The sequence below is a fragment of the Musca domestica genome, unplaced genomic scaffold, assembly GCF_030504385.1.
Source record: "Musca domestica strain aabys unplaced genomic scaffold, Musca_domestica.polishedcontigs.V.1.1 6, whole genome shotgun sequence".
NCBI lineage: Eukaryota > Metazoa > Arthropoda > Insecta > Diptera > Muscidae > Musca > Musca domestica.
The window spans coordinates 6,643,304-6,660,871 of NW_026712363.1; positions in this window are offsets into that span (position 1 = coordinate 6,643,304).

Sequence of the window (17,568 nt, forward strand, 5' to 3'; positions counted from 1 at the left end):
CGTAAAAAAGAATTGTCTATATATGTCCACGATATCGTATATCCCCCATATAACTGTACCCCCCGATATTCGGAATTATGATGATGTTAGCCACACTTTTCAATGGAATTGTCTAAAATCCCCACAAGTAGTTCCTTGTGAGTACTTCACCCCCTGAGAGAGAATTGTCTATACAGGTCCACGATATCGTATATCCCCTATATAACGGTACCCCCGATATTCGGTATTTTTATGATTTTACCCAAATTTTTCATCGGAATTGTCTGAAAATCCATACAAGGAGTTCCTTGTGGGTACTTTATACCTCGGCAGAGAATTATCTATAAAGGTCCACGATATCGTATAGCCCTCATATAACGGTACCCCCGATATTCGGTATTTTGATGTTTTTAGCCATATTTTTCAACGGAATGGTCACAAGGGGTTCTTTGTACACAAGGGGTTTTTGTGAGCACTTTACCCCCCGACAGAGAATTCTCTATATAGGTTAACGATAACGTATGGCTCCCATATAACGATACCTCGCGACATTCGCTATTTTGGAAATCCACACGAGGAGTTCCTTGTGAGTACTTTACCCCCCAGACATAGATTTGTCTTTATAGGTTCACGATATCGTATATCCCCACATATCGGCACCTTCTTATATTAGATATTTTAAAGATTTTAAAAGAATTTTTAATGGATTTTATTTTTTTGGAAAATTTTCTAATTCGTTCCAAATGGTGGAGGGTATTCAAAGTTCGGCCCGGCCGAACTTACTGCTTTTTTACTTGTTATTTTTCAGGACTTGCTTTTGTATAGCCTCCATATAACTCTGAATCGATATCCACCGAATTTGACGCAGACATTTGATCCTCTCGTATCAAATAACATTGCTATAGAGTGAGTGATATAACTTCGACAATATATATCGAAGCTAGGAACCGAATTTCACCAAATGGAAAAGTTCACTTGAATATACTTCAATTTGGGCTGTTATTTCATATTTCGTCTGATATATGGCAGTTAAATCCAAATATGAACCGATCTAGAGGTATTTCTTGACTGTATCCGATATTTGGTAGCAAATATCATTGCATGTTGCGAATGTGAGGGATTTAGGCTTACATGGGACCGATTTTCATCAAATTTGAAGTACTTGCTTCTGGCAGATTACTTTTACTCTGATCAGTTGAAACGTTATAAACTGAATGATAAAATAATTTAATTAAGATAATGGTTACAAATTCAAAATTTACAGAATTAATATTATTTCAACATTTACAAAGAGTAATTTTATACCAACCATCATACAATGTATAATTGCGTATAATTGTAATAAATAATAATTTAATAACCAATATGTTTGACAACGAAAATATGTTTGAATTAGAAAATATTTTCTATGTCTTTTTCTTTTTTGGTCTAATAAACAATGCAATTTCCATTAGTTTGGTAAAAATTAAAAATAAAACAGGGGATGAAACCTTTAGTGAATGTAGTGTCTCTTATTCGCCTAACAACTTTTATAATGAGGACAATATTCGTTACTTCGCATTTCTTTGTTTGCTAATAGCCCCAAATGAACACACTTATCCAGCTTGCGGATGTTTCGTATTTTCAGTTAAAGGTTATACATAAAAGTAAAACTTTTCACTTACTGTTATAGAAATATTGGTTTCTAATAGTTTATTATTAATATCCGTCAATCATGGAACTCATGCGCAACCAACCCACATGTCAACCACAGATATCAAAACAAGGATAAAACGTAGAATACCTGCTATTTTCAATACAAAAACTAAATAACTATAAAAATGCCCCTTACAGTTTTGTCGGTAGAATATTGGCAAGAAAGAACAAAGTTTGCTTCTAAAATGAAATGGGGAATTATATAAATAAAGATAAAATAAAAAATAAGTTCGTGGTGTGTTTTTTCGAATGTTCCCACGCTTCTTCTGAAACACGCCTGAAACGAAATCAGACAGGTAAATATTAAACAATGATTATATTTTCGGTAACTTTAACAATTACAGACGTAAATGAAGGATGAAGTATTTTCAACAAATAGTAAACAAAGCTGTTGTTGCATATGGTCAACTTTCTTTAGAAAATATTTTATAAAACTTATGACTTTGAGGCAACTACATCTAAAATATACATACCAAGGGGTATTTAAAAGGGTATGCATAAGTTACAAAATATATTTACAAGTTATAAGTTTGCAAGAACAATATTAAACTAAAAAAAAGTCATGTTGACAAATACTTTTGAAACCTACAATTTGGAACAAATTTTGAACACCTTGATACATACCATCTTGTAAAAGTATTTTCTGATATCAATTAATAAATATGAAAATAGAACCTTAGCCATTCAAATAGTTACGTTTCAAAATGTGCATGTTAGCTAAGCGAATTGAAACAAGTAAAAAGCAGATAAGTTCGGCCGGGCCGTACTTTTTATATCCTCCAACATTCGGAAGGAAATTTCAAAAAAAAAAAAAAATCGTCGAAAAATACCGTTCATTTATATGGGGCTATACGAAGACGTGGCGCTGGATAAGTAAATTTTTTTGTCATAGGCTGTGCTAACGATTCCGAACTTCAAATACAAATTTCGAAACAATTCTGGTGAACAATGTCGCTAATATCGTCAAAATACGGAACCCCCGTTGTATGGGGGCTATACTTAGACGTGGGCCTGCATAGACAATTTTCCGTCATAGGTTGTGGTATCCATTACGAACTTCAAATACGAAATTTGACGCAATACCGGTGAATAATAGCGTTATATGGATGCTATACTAAAAACTAGATCTATACAGACAATTGTCGTCCAGGGGGTAAAGTATTCAGATGGAAAGAACTCCTTGTGTGGATTTTCAGACTATTCCATTGAAAAATGTGGCTAAACTCAACAAAATACCGCATATCGGTGGAAACCATTGTATGGGGGTAACTCCTTCAGGTAACTCCTAGTGTAGAATGTGATTAAAAAATGTGACTAAAATCATCAAAATATTGATTTGATTTATGAACTTGTAAATCAGACTTTGCGTATCTGTATAGAACTTCACATTGATGGTGTAAAATCTACCACTGAATAACTGGGTACGTAAAAGACGGGTTTTTTTTTCTGGATTTGGAACATGCTTTGTAAATAATCTTTATAGTGAATTAATGTTAGGCATTTTTATACGAATCAAAATCATTATCAGACTTTATTTGTCTGATACGAATCATATTAGCAGAATTTCCAATAAAAATTAGATCGTCTCAGACCGAAGTTATTTTATATCATCTACATAATTTAGATACTAACGAAATATGCAACTAATATATGGGAGGTATATCCTTAATTTCTGCTAAAAATCCATCAAAATCCATCATATTTGAAATGATATTACGCTTTTAAGACAGAATAAATATGAAATCATATGAAGATATACATAGGAGCTATATTCATATCAGAACCAAACTCTATACAATTTTGCAGAAGCATTTCTATGCTGTATCTAATACCAGGCACCAAATATCGTTGTTGTGAAACATATATATAGGACCTATATCTAACACTTTCATCCACTTTTTTAATTCGTTTGTATGTGCCGAAATTCATTCAATTCGGGCCTATAGTAAACATTTGGTGCACAAAAATCTTGAAATCGTATAAAGCATATATGGGAAATATATCTCAATCTAAACCGATCTCGATGAAATTTGGCAATGGTATTGCTGAGCTATATTCAGCAAAAACAACAAGTGGGCTGGGCAAGCTATTGCTATATCTGAATCGATTTTCACAAATGTTTACATACTTGTTTCTAAGTTCAATTTGGTCGTATGTGTCCAATTTCATCATATTTTTACTAATATAACACATTTGATGCTCAATAAAAAAGCAAATCGGAAGAAGACATATATGGGACCGATTATCTTTTATTTCTTTGGGGCAACAAATGCAACCTGAATTTTGTCAACAGACGGGTGGACATGCACAAATCGACTCAGAATGTGCAATGTGCAATTCATCATAAGGGCCCATATCGCTTCCTTCTACATGTTACAAACCAATACAAAAAGAATAATACCCTGACCACAGTATGGAAGTACCAAAAGTAGCAAATGTTTTCACAATAACAAAGACTGAAAAAAGAAACAAATAAGCAAAGGTTATTGTCGTGTGGGCCGACTGTGTGAAACCCTACAAAATATAATATGTTGGAAGCACCCTAAGGTTTTAATCCATTTTGGTAGATTTCGTTTTTTGAAAAAATGCCGCTCTCTGTCGTGCTGATAGGTATTGAAAACAAGAATTGTGGTTCAAAACTTCGTGTTGATTGCTTTTTATTTATGACCTGTAAATAATTCCGACCTGAATATAATAGCCCCAACACATATAGCCTATTCAGTCAAATGGGCAGACAAATAGAATTTTTGGGTTTCGTACATACGAAAAAAGTAAATTAAATAAAATAAAACCTTGATTGTCTGGGTAGCAATTGTTTGTCTGCATAGAACAAAAGTTCGGTGGATAGGCTAATAGTGTTGTACGGTGTAAAAAAAATTACAAAATATACAATTCTAAATTGTCAAAGTCAAATTATAAGTCGGATTTCATCCTTTTCTGCCAAATTGGTGAAATTTGTTAAAATCAGTCCAGCGGTACTATATTTCAAAGCTTCAATTCAATTTTCAACATAAATTTCTTTTACATATAGTTTGTACCTGTTTTGATGTATACAGGGTGAGATGAAAAAGCTGCAACCAAGTTCAGACTGCTGTCATTTCTAAGCCACTCGTCCGACGGCTCTTAAAATTATTTCAGTGACAGCTCATTAAATTGTTTACTAGCGTACAAAAGCATTTTGGTGAGAATTTTCCAGAAAAAAAAGTTATTCGTGATGGTGATAATGTGATTTCTTTATATTTGGCTGGAAGCCCACAAGTGACTATTGTTAGAGCACTCCAGTATTTAAATGTGAATAAATCTTTTGTGTCTCGTATCATCGCTCGTTACCGCGAACTGCCGACTTTGGTTTTCTACGATGAGAAAACATTTGTTGTCCAGCAGTTTGTAAACTAACAAACTGATCGTGTTTACTTGCCAAAGAGGTCGGCTGAAAATGTGCACTTTCGGTTGGCCACCAGAACTCAAGCGCTGACCATGGTGATGGTGTGGGCCACCATAACAGCCGATGATCGCTCTCCGCTCGTATAGTCGACCGTGGCATCACAATAAATGCCGAATATTATCGCAAAAATATTCTGGAGGGTGTATTAAAGCCTTGGGCACGCAAAATTTTTGGCCGCAGACCATTCCAACAGGACTCAGCACCACCACAGTCAGCTCGCGCCACTCAAGATTGGTTATATCCCGCACACAATGGCCACCAAAATCTCCGGATACCAATCGCTTGGAATATTGTGTTTAGTATTAATATTTTTTTTTAAATTTTGCAAGTTCCTTCCAAATGCGGTGGGTATTAAAAGTTCAGCCTGGACGAACTTTTTTTTTTTTTTTTTTGTTTTACATAAGTTATTGTTTATTTTACCCACCTGATACTGCCCGATGCCCAAGCAAGTCGGAAATCAGGAAATTATTCTATTATCTACCCCATATATTTTGTGATCATCCCCAAAAGCAATAGGCTCCTATTCTGACCATAACTCGGCCAGCTCGGCGAGATATGAAGATCCATATGTAACATCATAAGTGTAGGACCAATATTTCCAGATCTAACATAATTTTTGACCAACAACACAGTGTTATAGGACATAAAAAATCTCTGGTTGTCTTTTCTAATTGAAATAGGCTAAAAATTTGAACACTTTAATACTTTAAATTCTGCATGGAATTTCGGGAAGAATTGTATTCAATTTAATAAATATAAGAGTTTTAATGCATACGTATACATTTTAAATAAATAAAAAAATATTAACTTTGATAGAAGGAAGTTTTATTTTATACGAAAAAAATAATGGTGAATTCTGGATGATTTGATATTAATATATTATGAGCACTTTCCTTATAACTAATTTTGCATAAACCAATTTAGTCTTTGAAGTTCTGTGGAATTTCATTGGCTACATGGCATGCTTTAGCTTACAAAAAAAAATATGAATAGGACAAAGAAATAATGTCTACTTGCTCTAAACAGATGTGCACTTGCGGTTTTTCTTTGAATTTTTTGAGTGGAGGAAATGTATGTTCAAACAAACAACATAAATATGTATATAATAAAGTAGTTTCGCTACACAAAATCGAAAAATTTATTCTGGCAATGATATTCCTTTCAAAAAAAAAAAAAAAAAAAAAACTTTTGTTATTACATACAATCAATTCAATGAATGGTATGGTAGCCATATTCAATAGCTCAATCGCATTTTCCGCTATTAACACTCAATCAATCAACTTTGAATAAAAAAACTTCGTATTTCGTATTTTAATGCTATACATGATACACAAATTAGTGCTGATTTACAAATACGGCAAAAGGGTCTCACAAACGTTGGACTATCCATAATATAGAAGATTCGCCAAAACTACGATATATGTATATGTCAAATGGAAAAATACAGAATTCAGTCAGCTCTAAGGACACATAATTTTTAACGTCAGTGTTCTAGTACTAAATGCTATTAGATTTGGTACAATTTAGTTTTGGGTGAACAGATGAAGATGGAAAATTTAAACGTAGATATTGAGGTCACTGTCTGTGGGTAGGTTCAAAATAAAGAAGTGGTTTTAGAAAAGCCGAAGGCCGGCTACTTACAAAATTTACAATGTTTACAAAAACTTTGGATCGCGTAGCCGGTGTTGGACATACCACAGAGGAGAAAATCTCAAGCCCCGGCCGAAGGCCGGCTACTTACAACAACTATAATGTTTAGAAAAATTATGGATCGCGTAGCCGGTGTTGGACATATCTTAGAGGAGAAAATCTCAAGCCCCGACCGAAAGCCGGCTACCTACCAAAATTACAGTGTTTAGAAAAACTATGGATCGCGTAGTAAGTGTTGGACATATACCAGACGAGAAAATCTAAAGCCACGGCCGAATGCCGTCTGTTTCAAAATGCTATAGAGGTTAGATACATTTGACTGGAGAAAAAATTGCACTTTAATGATTTCTATTACTAATATCTTCGGAACTTCAAAAGATATCAACACGTATGACACCATTTTAGAAAGGTAATAGTTATAAGGTAGGAAGAATTTAATACCCTTTAATGGGTCCATTTTTGAGTTTTTATGGATTTTTCAAAAAGTACTAGTGAAAAATATAATTTTTCTTGCATTACTCTGGAACCGGTTCTAGTAACCCATCATGTGACCCCTTGTTGGATAGGTATTTTCATAAGCATTCAAATGATCTCCATTTTGTAGTTATCGGTTCAGTAGAACCGGATAAAAACCGAATATTGTATCTGAACTTTCGGGTCGAATAACCGGGTAACCGGGTATTTCCCCCACAAAAAATTACTTTGCCGTAATCAGGTTAAAAATACCTACCTGTGGTAAAAATTTCAGAACGATCCGAGCATAGCCCCTAAACTCAACTTGCTCCGAAATAACAAATTTTTCCCATTCGCGTTCTGTCGAAGACGGAACCGAATCGTTCCAACCAATGTTGTCTAGCCAAATATGCTGCATGATGATTTTTGCTACAACAATTACTGGTCCTAACCATCCTACTGGATCGAAGAGCTTGGCGATGGTTGACAAAACTTCCCGTTTAGTATATTTGGTCCGGTGTTCCAGCGGGTTTACACTGAAATACAAATGCCCAGCGGTTTTGAACTATTAGCTTCCACGAATGTGAGAAGCTTAGCATCATATAGGTGATCTAAGGGAAGACAATCTAAAATTTCTCGATTATTGGCTGTCCATTTACGAAGTTCAAACTTCGCGGAAGAAAGAGCACCAATGAGTTGGTCTCTTGATTTTTGCGCTGTCTCCAAATCGTGATAACCGGCCAAGACGTTATCTACGTACATGCACTTCCGAAGGTTATGTGCAGCTAGCGGAAATTCATTTTCTGTATCATCGCCAATTGAAGTAAAGTCCGAATCGCAAGATAATGAGCACAGTTTACTCCGAAGGTTACCGTTTGAAGTTCAAAGTCTTGAACCGGTTTGTTGGAAGAATCCCGAAATAAAATTCGTTGGAGCGGAGTATGAGCAGAATCGACCAGAATCTACCTGTACATTTGCGTTATGTCGCAATTGAATACAAATTGAAAAAGTCTCCATCTTAGAATAAGAAGGACTAGGTCCAACTGAAGAGTTGGACCGACATAGAGAATATCGTTAAAACTATTCCCGTTGGAAGTCTTGTTCGAGGCATTGAAAACCACTCGCAATTTTGTTGTTTGTTTATCCGGATTAATAACCGGATGGTCAGGAAGATAGCAAACTGTAGAGCTTGCTGACGAAGTCGAAACCAGTCTCATGTGGTCTAATTCTAAACATTCCGGGACCACCCCATCGTAAATGGTTTTAATTTGCGGTTTTCTTAGGAGTGAAGCATCATTTCGAAAGAATTGTCGTAAGCAATTGGTCCTAGAATGACCAAGTTGGCCTGCGAATTCAGGAATGATGGGAAGTGTGACAATATATCCGTCGAGTCGTCTTTTTGAAATTTTCCTCACAGAATTTGTCCGAAGGAGACAAAATAGCGCGTTTTGGAGGTTCTTCCAATTCCCAGAATCGAAGAAGAGTCTTGTTAAGATCTTCTTCCGGAAAGTTGATAGTGGTTGTTAAAACCGTAATTGTAGAATTGGGTATTGTATGCATTTTAAAAACAGCTGAATGGAATGTATACGATAAATGCATCGGATGATGGTCTTTTTATAGTTACGTATTAGGAATTAAAAAATTGTATTTCAATCATTTAGAAAGCTTCGAGCTTTACATCGAGTATCGTTGATAAAATACGGTCATGTGAAATGATCAAGATGTCATTTAAAAAGGTTGCGGTGCTGAAAAATGCAAGTCATTGCGAGTAATAAATTCTACATTACAGTTGTTTCGATTAGGGAATGTGTCTTAGGAATTGCACAATAAATAAAATCGATCGGTTTACAATTTATAGCACCCATGGCTCAATAAGAAAGGTTGCTCAACTTCAAAGAAACTAGAAAAGTGCAACTCTGTGCTGAAGAACATAACAGTTGGTTTCGTTTATTTTTCATTTTTATTTATAAAAATTAATTGGGGATCTTTCACAAGATTAAATCTTAAATAGTCGGACAATGGAGTTTTATCCCAATATTGTACAATGTGTTGTCCATTAGCGTCGAAAACATGCACTTATTTTGCAACAGAATTTGAAATAATTGCAAATTGTTGTATTTTTTATTTAAAACAATACACAGAGATAAAATGTGTGCATGTGTATATGTTTTGACAGAATAGGGACAACAATTGAAGAAAATTGTATTTAGGGCGTAGCTTTGTTCTACCTTCTGTAATTGTGCCATAATAGCAACTATGTCAAAACGAATAACTACAAAGTGAGATAAAGAAAAACTGAAACAAAGTCAAACGCCATAGTTTTAACATTTTTAATATTATTGAATGAAGGCAAAAAATGTCGGAAATAGCATCAAATTTTAGAATAAGTTTAGATTTGTTCGAATTGGTCACCTTTGGCACGAATTATGGCCTTCAAACGCCAATGAAACCGTCACACGCTGTCCAAATGCTGCTCTGCGGTATTTTGGCCCATGCCCGGCAAAGCGCTTGCTTGAGGTGATCGACACTTTGGTATTTTTTAGTGCCAAACTTTGCTTTCCAAAATACGAAAAAAACAATGGTGGCCATTGTGCACTGGAAATGAAGCGAGGAACCTCATTTTGTAACCATTCTTGGGTGGCGCGTGTGGAATGCGATGGTGCTGAGTCCTTTTGGAATGTTCAAGGTCTGCGGCCAAAATGTTTGCATGTCCAAGGTTTTAATACACTTTCCAGAATAATAATATTCGGCATTTATTCTGATGCCACGGTCGATTAATACAAGCGGAGACCGACTCTCGGCTGTTATGGCAGCTCACACCGCTCTTGAGTTCTATTGGCCAACCGAAGGTGCAAATTTTCGGCCGACCTCTTTGGCAAGTAAATACGAACGTTTTGTTTGTTTACAAACTGCTGGACAAGAAATGTTTTCTCATAGGAAAAAAACAAATTCTGCAGTTCACCACTTTCGGTCAAGCGAAGCAACTCTTCAGCTTTTTTGAGTATATTTTCTTTTTGTTGCGGTTTAAGTTCTTGCACTTTTTGGAATATTAATGGCTTTACCCCTAGCTCATTTTTTGCCGAATGGGATATTGCGATATTTCGGCCAGTGCGATGCGGGTTTCGATCAAGTCGCTTCTTTACTTTTCGAACCATTTCTGCTGATGTTGCTGTTTCTTCTTTCACGGTTTGAGTGTCACGGTTTGAGACACAAAAGATTTATTCACATTTAAATGCTGGAGTGCTCTAACGATAGCCTCTTGTGGTTTTTCAGGCAAATATACTGAGATCACACTATCACGCTTGAATTCCATCACTAATAACTTTTTTCTCTAGGAAATTCTCACCAAAATGCTTTTGTTCACTTGTAAACAATATAATGAGCTGTCACTGGAATGATTTGAACAGCTGTCGGACGAGTGGCTAAGAAAAGACAGCAGTATGAAGTTGGTTGCAGTTTTTCATCTTACCCTGTATGTTGACTTGGCACATGGGGAAATATCAATACCAATCATCTTAGAAGTACGACAAGTGCATATTTCATTTATCTATCGTAGAAGTTGTGCAGGGGAGTGAAATGTTTACAACCGTTACATTGATTTCAGATGCAAGCCATTACTATTGAGCAAAGTAGACCGAAATAAAATCGCAAATAATCATAAAAACTAAAACGACAAAAACGCGAAGTTAGTACGATGTATAAATTGACTTCACCTTACAATATATTTTCCTAGCTGGCACTGTCCGCGTTGGCGGCCCGTCCATTTAGTATTTAATGCATATTTTTTAAAGCATAAGCATAAATCACTGTTCTGACTTATGTAAGCTGCACAATTTTTATTATAAGTAATGACTCTATCGTAATTTCTACGCAAAGAGACAATTCCCAATTTGTTAAAATCAGATCAGCGGTTCTTGAGTTATGAGCGATTTATCTTCTTCGTTTATTTCAAGGAATGGCTGGTTGGTATGAATTACGGCCAAACGCGGTGATTCACGAACAATGTCGGTAAAGAACAACTTTAGAAAATTAACTTGAAAATTAAACAAGCTATGTATCTCCAAATTTAATGAAATTTGGAATGTGTAACGCTATAAAACTCTGATTTCAATGAAAATGTTCTACCAAAAAAATTGGTAACGAAAAAGACACAAGTAATGAAGGCAAAGCGCAATCGCTAACTGTTTTTCCGAAATATAAAAAAAATTAATAAAGTATTTCTTTGGAATACTAACAAATTTTCACATATCGTGGTTATTGACGAAACAATCCAAATTGTTAATCCTTATTAAAAAACCAGTAAAGAAAGTCTTAAAGTCGGGCGGCGCCGACTTTATGATACCCTACACCACTTTGCTAATTTAGTTGAGCTCCGCATAAGAATTAAAAGTTTTTATGGGAGAATTCAATCATACACGCCATGATTATAATTATAATTTAAAGTTCGAAGGACTAAATATGCCGAAGCATTTGTATCTTTTAAATTCGGACTTGTATTGCCTATTTGGTGCACAATTAATTTGAAATCGGATAAAGATATATATATGGGAGCTATATCCAAATCGGATCCGATTTCAATAAAATTCGGCAAAGATATTTCTGAGCTGTATTTGATATATTTTACTGAATATCGTTGTTACGGAGTGCATATTACGGCTGTGGGTAACAAATATAACAAATCGGATGAATTATATATATGGAAGTTAAAGCTATATCTGAACCGATTTCGATCAAATTTGGCATACATATTTCCAGGCCTAATTTGGTTGTATGTGCAAAATTCCATACAATTCGGGCTGATATTACACGTTTGGTGCACAATAAAAGGCAAATCGGACGAAGATATATATGGGAGCTATATCTAAATTTTGACCGGTTATCTCCAATTTCAATAGGGTTCGTCCTTGGGCCAAACAAAAGATCTTTGCAAAATTTCATCTGGATCGGGCAATAAATGCGACCTGTACTATGTTTACAAAAATACATGGTCAGACGGACGGACGGACAGACGGACGGACGGACATGCATAAATCGAATCAGAATGTGATTCTATGCAGATCATCAAAAGGAACTATGGGTCTATCTCGTTTCCTTCTGCCTGTTACAAACCAGTCCCAGTATGTTTTACATTTTTTCTATTCATTCGTTGATGTCTATGCATATTTTGTTATTGAATAAGAGTTATATCTGCCATCATCTAATAATAATAAGAATATTTCTTAATTATTGGTTTTGTATTCAACTTTATATTTACGCGTCGTTTCTTACTTCAAAATTAGAGCACACACAAAAACACATCCTCACTGCGAAAGTAACACACACACTCTCTCTCTCAATTTAAGCACACGTACACAAATGACACACAATTTGACGACGACATGGTTCGATGTCATCGTCGACACCCTGCATTTATGGAGAACATCATGCAAAGACACATGAATCAAAATGTGGGATGTTGTTGGTTGTCATTGCAGATCTAATACATAGCGGATGATTGAGTAGACAAAGTCACTGTGTCGAAAAAAAAACATAGTTCATACAATTCGTCTTGCGCTGGACTTTAGTATATAGTTCCTATATAAATTTTTCTATCAATTTGATGTATTTGATGCATCAAACGTGCAATGTATGTCAAATTTCAATGAAGTTTGAAATGTATGACGGAAATGGGTCAAAAATTCTAACAGTAAAAGAGTATACAACAATTTAATTGAGACTACGGTTATTACGGGGATGTATATAGGTTCATAAAAAATGCGTACATTTGGTATTTCCTATGGCTATTAATAAATCCCAAGTTTTTATACCCTCCACCATACTATGGAGGGTATATTAACTATGTCATTCCGTCTGTAACTCCTCGAAATACTCATGTTAGACCCAAAAAAGTATATATATTCTTGATCAGCGTAAAAATCTATGTCGATTTAGCGATGTTACCAGTAGGCAGGTCAAGTTCGTAAATGGGCCATGTAGGCCCACGTTTTCATATAGCCCCCATATAACGGTACCTCCCGATATTCGGTATTTTGATGATTTTAGCGACATTATTCACCGGAATTATTTCAAAATTGGTATTTGAAGTTCCAGATGGATACTACAGCCTAAGACAGAAAATTGTCTGTGCAAGTCCAAGTCTTCGTATAGCCCCCATATAACATTACATTCCTATATTCATTATTTTAATGGTTTTAGCAACATTATTCACAGGAATTGTTTCAAATTTCGTATTTGAAGTTCCAAAGGGATACTACAGTCTACCGAAAATTTTTTGTGCAGGTCCTCGTCTTCGTATAGCCCCTATATAATGGTACTTCACCATATTCCGTTTTTTCATGATTTTAGAGACATAATTAACCGGAATTGTTTTAAATTTGGTATTTGAAGTTCGTAATGGATACTACAGCCTATGACCGAAAATTGTCTATGCAGGTCCAGCTCTTCGTATATGCCCCATTTGACGATTTTAGGTACAATACTCACCGAAATTGTTTGAGATATGGTATTATATTAAGTTCGTAATGGATGCTACAGACTGTAACAGAAAATTGTCTATGTAAGTCCAGGTCTTCGTATAGCTCCGATATAACGATACCTCCCTATATTCGATATTTTGATGATTTAGCTACACCGTTTATTTCAAGTTTCGAATTTTAATATGGTAATGGCTTATGACAACAATACCTATGTAGGTCCACGTCGTATAAACCCCAATATAACGTCTATATTCGGTATTTTTAATATTTTAATAGAATTTTTAATGGATTTTATTTTTTGAAAATTTCCAAATGCGTTCAGTTGGTGGAGGGCATTCAAAGTTCGGCCCGGAAACACTTACTGCTTTTTAATTTGTTTAGGGTATATTAACTTTTGTCATTCCGTTTGTAACACCTCTAAATATTCATCGTAGACCACATAAAGTATATATATTCATAATCAGTATAAAATTCTAAGTCGATTTAATGATATCCGTCTGTCTGTTGAAATCACGATACAGCCCATGATACGTAGACTTTCAAAACTTGGCAGACCAATTTGTGTTGTGTCTAGGATGATTGGTGTTTTGTCTAAATTTGTCCAAAAATTCATATGTGTCGGTCATAATGGGTTATAGTTTCACAAGCGGAACATTGCATGTATAAGTCCACGTTTCCGTATAGCCCACATATAACGGTACCTCCGGATATTAGGTGTTTTGATGGGTTTTGCCGGTTGTTTCACGGATTTGTCTAAATATTGGTAGTTGTTTGTCAAAATGGGTTCTAGCTCGTATGGCGAAACATTGTATATATGGGTCGTTGCGGTATAGCCCCCATATAACGGTACCTCTCGATATTCGATATTTTGATAAAAAATGATATTTGCAGTTTATAATGGGTTCTAGCCTGGTAGAAAAACATTTAATATTTAGTTTCACGTTTTCCTGAAGCACACATATAACTAACTGTACACACCGATATTCGGTATTTTCACAATCCTAGTCACATTTACCCACATAATTGTTTCAAAATTGGTATTTTAGAAGATTTGATAGATGACAATCCTTGAAGTATAAAATTTCCTATAAAGGTTCCCGTTTGGTATGGCCCCATATAACGGCCTCACTCACTTTATGGTGTTTTGATAAATTTAACTGCATTATGCAAACGGTCTTACTGGTATATGAAGTTTAAATTGAAACAAGCTTGAATTCAGATACTTTAATATAAAAATGTTGCCTTTACCCTAAGGTGGAAGGTATTGAAAGTTTGGCTCGGCCGAATCTAATGTTTTTGTACTTGTTGTTTTTTATTTTAAATTTTTTACCTTACAATAAATAGATTTTTTTAATTCTTGAATTTGTTTTTTAAACCCACAAAATATTTTTATATAAAACTAGCTGACCCGGACCGCGTTTCTGGCCCGTAGTATTAGTGTTTAATGCATATTTATAATTAACCTAATATAAGATGTAAAGTGAAGCTTTTCTCTTTGGAAAAAACCTAAACTTTGATATAAACGTTGGTTTACAACCGTGATATAAGAACACAGAAAGATGTATAAACTTTGATATGTCAGCATTTTATAGGTTTTTTCAAAAGTAAGTAGATTTGTATATGTTTTCCTAGACGACACCAATTGGAGGTTGTAATGATAGCAGTTTTTAGTTTTTTTATAAATGTTATTATTTTTTATTAAAAAATGTAAATTCTAAAATTGGATTGACAGTTCATTGTCCAAGCAGCTGAGTCGATGTGACCACCTGCATTCTTCTATCACGCTTTGAACTGTAGTCAATTTACAAATTTGCCGCTTTTCATGTTTATTGATGTTTTCCTTGTTTTGTGGTTAATTGTTGTAATCTTTTCAACACATTTGTTTAAGGTGCAAAATATTTGTGATGAATGAAGGAAATTTTGTATGTACACTTGAATATAGTTTTCAATTTTTTTTATACCCTCCACCATAATATGGAGAGTACATTAAGATTGTCATTCCATTTGTAAAACCTCGAAATATACATTTCAGACCCCACAAAGTATATATATTCTTGATCAGCATAAAATTCTATATCGATGTTCGTCCGTCTCTGGAAATCACTCTATCTTTTGATCGAAATGAAGTAGGCTAATGGAATTTTACTCAAATGAATATTATGTCTGCAGCACTTTTGGTATTAAAAATGTGCCATGTAGGTCCACGTTTTCGTATGGCCCCCATATAACGGCACCTCCCGATATTCGGTATTTTGATGATTTTTGCTACATTATTCACCTGAATTGTTTCAAATTTGGTATTAGAAGTTCGTAATAGATCCTACAGCCTAAGACAGAAAACTGTGTGCGCAGGCCCTCTTTTTGGTATAGCCCCCATATAACGGTACCTCCCGATATTCGGTATTTTGATGATTTTAGCTATATTATTACCGGTTTTGTTTTAAGTTTCGCATTTAGCAGCAGTAGCGAGGCGCGCCGGGTTCAGCTTGTGATCTGTAACGAATATATACTTCTATTCTGAACCTAGTCCCATCTCAATGCAAACATAGCTCGAACCGATCGAATAAAGCTAAAGTAAGCCAGCCTGCAAAATTGTCAGTCTAGGGACAATGTTTTATGCTAGGTCCATATTTTCATGAAGAAAGAGATTGAAGAATTATAAATTGGGCGCGCCGGGTTCAGCTAGTCATCTATAACGTATAAATACTTCTATTCTGAGCCTAATCCCATCTCAATGCAAACATAATTCGAACCGATCGAATAAAGCTAAAACAAACCAGCGAGCAAAATTGTCAGTCTAGTGACAATGTTTCATCCTAGGTCCATATTTCCATGAAGAAAGAGATTGAAGAATTATAAAATTGGGCGAACAAAATCAGTTCTCAATTAAGTTTAACTACATTTTCTCTATTTGTCTTCGGTCTAAGAATTAGGTAATATGGTGAATAATATCATACGCACACACATTTATTTACGTATAGGTCAAAGAGCATTTTGTGTGATACTTATAAAAAAAATAATCTATGCTCGTTTTTGCGAGTGTACGACAACAATAACAAGTAACAAACAGATATTAAATTCCTTACAACGCTCATTGTAAACGTAGATATGTTTGCATTTGAGTTGTTTTGAAACTGCATGCTTATTTGTAAATAAATACTATCACGTTTCAGTTGACATTCACATAACACAGCAATATAAATAACACTACTGAACATGTATTTTATCCTAACTAAAAATGGGCTTAAGATGATGTGAAGAAAAAAATCGTAATATTAGTCAATTTGCATCTATTGTACATTTTCGTTAAATTGTAATATTATTTAAATTTCGGTTTCCTCTTTTGCTTGGTTTGTCACTACTCATCCAAATCTGCTAGAATTAGGATATACCATATATCTTAAATTGCACTCATGTGTATTAAGTGAGTACGTATGTCAAGTTATTGCCCGGTCAGTTTATGTTTTGAATGATCGAGGCACTCGACTTCGAAAACAAATTAATTGAATTTTCAATAATTACAATTGTTTAATTGAATATATTTCGATGGTATGGTATGGACAGTTTTTCTATTCCAATGCCCCATTTACAGTACATAAATCTCTTACTGTATTTAATATTTTTAACACTTAAGGTTTGAGTATCTTCAATATTTTCAGATCTGCTGATTCGAATTTTTATGATGATAAGCGGTGAGAGCCCTTATTTGTCTGTATTTTTATTAGTCTATGTTTTTATTAGACTATGTTTAACATCCCGACAAAATACAAAAAAGGGTGATGCCGTTCGAAAAAGGTTTTTTAATTAGTTTTATGCAAGAAACTATCTTACATATTCTGATCACAGCATCACGAGTTGCAGAGGTTTGCT